At 39.3% G+C, this 5,649-nt stretch overlaps 1 pseudogene; it reads right to left on the minus strand.

The window, feature by feature from the left end:
* Positions 1–635: 635 nt before the first annotated feature.
* LOC149410354 (uncharacterized) lies at positions 636–2,439 on the minus strand (annotated as a pseudogene).
* Between the last annotated feature and the right edge of the window lie 3,210 nt (positions 2,440–5,649).

Below are 5,649 nucleotides of genomic sequence, written 5' to 3' on the forward strand. Positions count from 1 at the left end.
TTCCTTGCTAATATTTTTCCAGCACTTAGGCGTTATTCGCACGAGACTTTAAAAAACGTAGCGTTAAAACTCGGCGTTGGCGCTTTTATAACGTTATCGATACGATTGTTCATACGAACGCTTAAAAATCACTCTTGTTTCGTTTCTCGCTTCCGTAAGACTTGGAAATGGTTTCTGCTAAATTAATAGCAATAGTGATTTGTGTTGCTAGAAGACGAAAAAGAAAACAAAAGGCATTCTGGGTTCATCCTCTGAATGAACTGTGATACTTGAAAGGGCAGTTTGTGACACTGTACGAAGAATTGAGGCAATACCCCGATAAATTTTTTGGTTATTTTCGAATGTCTATTACAACATTTGACGAACTGTTGACGATAGTGGGGCCTCGAATAACACTTCAAGATACCAACATGCGTTTGGCGATACCACCTGCACAACGACTAGCTGTTACACTGAGGTAAATAAAACAATAATTACAAAATTACAAAACAATTTATATTTATTAAAAACTTAGGTATAAAAAATTAACAATCATCTGGAGATAAGTAAAATTCTTCTGGTGAAATTATATTGGTCAAGGGGCTCTGAACAGTTATTGAACTTGATTGGTCAGTGTTAGATGGAGATGGGCAAATATTTGGGGTGAAAGTGGTAAAAAAGCTTTGTGCGGAGTGTGGCCTAGAACTTGGTGCAGTCGAATTAGCGGGGCGATATTGACGATTCTCTAGAATCCTTATTACTTTAGATGGATGTACAGGATTAACGGATGAAGATTGATGCAAGGACAGGGTTGGGTGTGACTCTGAGTGCTGCTGATACATATTATGGGCTTGAGTGAATGTTGGCTGTGAGAGCTGTTGTGGAGTCTATCTGAGTATAGACGAAGGTGGACTCAGACTGTGGGTGCTGTTGATACACATCACGACCTTGAGTCTGAATATTGAAATATGGTGTAATGTTTGGTGATTGGTTAGGCTGACTGTAGTTTGTCTTAAGCAACCTATTTGAGAAAGTGCGAATTACTTTTAATATTTCGATTTTGGCCAACATTTTATTATGATCATCATCCATCTTTTTTAGTGATTGAACCAGTGATTAACAGAATGTTTTATCCTCGTCCGTTTCTGACATTTCATTTTTGATGGCCTTCAGAACTTCTTCCTCAAAGGATGATTTTGTTTTATTTTTCTTTTTCGGAATCTCTGGAACATTACGAGTGGCAGTCGAAGGTCCAGCTGGTGAATTTTTGCCGTTCGGCGTTGACGGGCTTTCAATATTTTTCTCTGCTATATTTGTTGCAGTGCTGTAGTTTCCAGAAGTTTTGGCATCTTTAACGTGTGGAACTAGAAATAATAATTCATCGTAATATCTGTATTTCTTTCTCTTTTTTGCACCTTGGCCTAATGTAACATCTTTTTGGGCTTGATATTCTCGTCGGAAGTTGTCCCTTACGTGTTTCCACTTTGCTTGTACATCTTTGCCTAAAAAGCAAATATATGTATTAATGAGCCATTCATTTGTTACAGATTTTTAGCATCAGGCAACAATTTTCATGATTTACATTACCAGTTTTTACTTGGAGTATCTACTATACATTACATTATTAAACAAGTCTGTGACGCAATATGGGATTGTTTAAAGCCAATGTATATGCCAGAAAAAACAAAGGATGACTAAGAAAATATCCGAAGAATTTTAAATGATTCCAAATATGCCAATTTTGACAGTTCAGCAATGTTGTAAATGGTCAAAGTTTTTCCAACATTTTGAATGTGCCAGTCGTTGAAAGCTATCTTCAATTTGCCTTTGAAGGGTCCGAACACACTGACATCAAGCGGTTGCAATTTGTGTGACGTGTGTGGGGGATGACTCAAATAAACAATACCGTTGTCACGACAGTAGTTAACAGCTTCTATTGAAATGTGAGATTCGTGGTTGTCTTTATATTAATTTATTTATTTATTAATAATTGTAAACTTTCAATACAAATTTTAAAACCCAGGAACCCATTTTTTTTGGTAGATTTGACTACTTTAACCCCGTCTAAAAACTTTAAATTTGACAAATATATACTAACATTTCGAAGGTACTCAGAAAACTCTAAATGATTTCCGAGGTAAATAGGTCTTTTCCACTTCGGTGAAGCAAAGCTTCGTGAATTAAATATATCAAACAGCTTGTTAATACATCTTATAAAAAGTATTGTTGGTTCACAAATTGTAGCAAATTTAGTTCTTGAGCACAAAATTCTATCGCATCGGCAACAGAATCGCTTAACAACTGGGCTGCCAATCGAACCTTCATTTTTTGTCGCACATAATCTACATGTGCTCTGCGTAACTTGTTACCTATATGAAGCCCTTCATTTTCTTGTAAAAGATTCAATTTCTCTATCAATCCAAAGTCAATTATCCCCCCGTTACTGTCTACAAATTTCATTCTGTCTCCCAATGTATTTCTAATCAATTTAAGCATATGACATGGATAAAAAAAAAACCACAATTATCTCATTTTCACAATAAAAATATGGTTTTAAATTATGCTCTTCAAAAGAACAACCCAACTGTTTAGCCATGAGAACGTTTGAAGATGCACCATCGAATGTCAAAGAAACTGTCCGAATACCGCTTTCCTTTGGCAATGTTAAACATTGGGTAACCAACATACTCTTATGTTCCCCTGTCAAGCTTATGATTGGAAAATATCCAACAGGTATTTTCCATGATCCATTAACACAGACTATCATAAAAGCAAGTATCTGACGAGCCATGGGTATATGTTCATCTTCCATATTGGTACCAAAACTGACTTGCCCCAATTGAACTTCACCAACTCTTTCCACATGTTCACGAATGCTCATCTCGTCTAAAAGAAGCGAGCAAAGAATTGGTTCATCACTCAACTGAACTTTCAGTTTGATTGCATCGAACGATTCTCGTGTGAAACCGGGGTTACTATCAACTTGTTTATACCAATTAGCAAGTGTTTTGGGATGAGGCAAGCACGTGTTGAAAGTTTTCCTTGCGTAATTGTATGCCCTAGGAGAGTAAAAATGCAAAGTAATTGCAAATATCCTTAGTTCAGGAGAGTACTTTCTTGTTAAAGGAAGTCCACTTGCCTTGAAAATTTGCCATTTTAAAAAATCATTGTTGGGCCCGACCATTGATGATAAAATCTCAATACCTTCATTTAAAACAAAGCCCTTTTTATCCAAGTCCTGAATTATTTTTGTTAAATCATCAATTTTCCGCAATTTTCGCCGTTTCGACTGTTGTAATGTCAAGATTTTTTTTGTTAATTTGACAATTCGCGTATTACGCCGATCTAAAATTCTTCTTAAAATTATTTTTCGTGGGGTTTCAGGTATGGGGGCGCGAGTTATGGGTTCAAGGCTATCTGAATTCTCCATGATCTGTAAACATGAAATCAATAATTTTTTTTTTCTATTTATTTTCATGCTGTATTTCTATTTGTATTACACACAATATACTTACAACATCTATGCCTGCATTAAATGTAAGCGCCTGTTCTGACACAGGCGGGGAGGACACATTTGAGTTTGGTATAATCTGAAAATATTATTCTGTATTAGTTAATAGTAAGTTAGTGGTTTATTAGTCAATAGTCATTACCAAATATTTTTTATGGTGGTGTCAAAGCGGATGAAAAAAAAATCATGTTTGCACTGTGGTATTTGGGAGTCCAATTTCCTATTTGTTGCACGAATCCATTTCATTAGCCTTTTTTCATCCTTTGGAAAACTGTAAATAGTTAAATATTTAATACTAAACCAATTTCAGCACAGCCCTGAATTTTTTAAAACGAAAAAAAAAACAAAGACAAAAATTATTCCGTCTCTGTCCATTTACCAACAAATTAGCGTTCATATTATGAGAGAGAAAGAGACAGATACATTCAGATGCCGACTGAAATAGGTAAGCTGCATTATTATAATTTAGCCAAGATTTCTTTTTAGTAAAACATATTAAAAGTGCATTAAAACGCATACAAAACGGATGTTTATTATATAGATACAAATAGTGCAAGGATTGTTTAAATAATGGTGGAAGTTACTTGTGGTTTTGTAGTTAAGCATATAAAATATTTGATATCAAAGATTGAATACAGTGATAAACATGAATTCTTTAATAAATACCTGTGAAAACTGTTTTTTTTTGTCCTTTCGAGCTTCGGTTGAAGCACCCATACATAGCACATATAGCCATAGCGTTTTTTTTTAAATTTCGCTCAATTAACGTAAAAATATCAATATGTTTGCACTTTCGAGCTACCACACGTTTGACAGATCACACTGGTGTGAACTTCGCCCGCTTCTAAAAGTCGCTTCATACCGTTTACTCAGTATGTTTTTAACGGAAATTGTTTGTCTCTGTTTTTTGTACGTTAATGGAACCGAGCTGAAAGGGAGAGCTTTATTTACTTACCCCCCCCCCCTCCCCTACTCTCGTACCTAGTGCCAGTAGTTTGTTAAGATCGCCTCTCGTGATGTTGTTTTTTGTTTGAGGGGCAGTACGCCGAGACAATAGTGTGCATCTGGTTATTTATCTCCATCCTGATTACGGTGGCTTCCATATTCTCTAGTACTGGCGTGGGTATCCTCGTTGTCTGGAGACCCTGGCGAGTGAGTATAGCAGTTCCGCCTGCTCCTCGAGTCGATGTTGTAGCGGCTCTGTCATTCCTGTGTACGTCGAATCCCGGCACTCTGAGTCGGATATCTTCTTTGAGGTGCGTTTCGTAGAGTAGAACGATGTCAGTCTGTAAGCTGCTAGTGAGCTCAGTTAATTCCTCTATCTTGGCTCGGATGCTACGAGAATTCCACATTAGGATTTTTGCCACTGGGCCCTCTTTATCCATTGATGGTGTTGGTTCCATGAGAATGATCAGCTTCTCTGCTTTGGATGAGCAGGAGGCCAGTCTTCCGCGTACTCTGATGAGGTCGTGGAGCAATGACATTATGTCCTCGTCATCAGAGGAGTTTCCGGCGCTTGGCGTTGTGTGTTTGGCGCTTGGCGTTGTTCCGGTGCGGGCGGTGGGGCTCTTCGTGGTTCCTGTTGTTCAGGAGCCTGTTGCTGGTGGTTGTTACGGCCCGCTACGTCTGCCCAGGACCGGCCGTCTACTCGGGCCGCGGGTTTCTGTACACGGGGCTCTGCCTCTTTGCGTCTCTGGGCTTTGGTGTACTCCTGTCTGCGTTGGAGAGCAGCTACGTATGCCACCCTGTTGGGGCATTCACTGTAGTTAGCGGGGTGTGCTCCACCGCAATTGCAGCAGACGGCCGGCTCTTCTCTGTTTGTTTTGGGGCACTCCGGCGTGGCGTGAGCTCCTTCGCATTTTACGCAGCGGGCTACGTGGGCGCAATTTCTGGACCCATGTCCGAAATTTTGGCACCTGTGGCACTGTGTGCCGTATTGGAGGTGGTTGCTCCGGTATTTACGCATTGAGATCCTGCAATGGCACAGGTAGACCACTGCGGCTCTCAGGTGGCCCATGTTTGTTTCCTGGCCAAAGTGGGCCAGGTAAAGCGGGTATTCCAATCCCGGGGTGGTCATCTTGACAACGGTCCTTGCAGGGAAGCCTTGGGCCTCCAGGTCTTCCATAATGTCTTCTGATGACATATCCGGGAGTCCCCTG

This window comes from Hesperophylax consimilis, chromosome 28 (assembly GCF_061612785.1).
Source record: "Hesperophylax consimilis isolate HC1 chromosome 28, BYU_Hcon_1.0, whole genome shotgun sequence".
Taxonomy (NCBI): domain Eukaryota; kingdom Metazoa; phylum Arthropoda; class Insecta; order Trichoptera; family Limnephilidae; genus Hesperophylax; species Hesperophylax consimilis.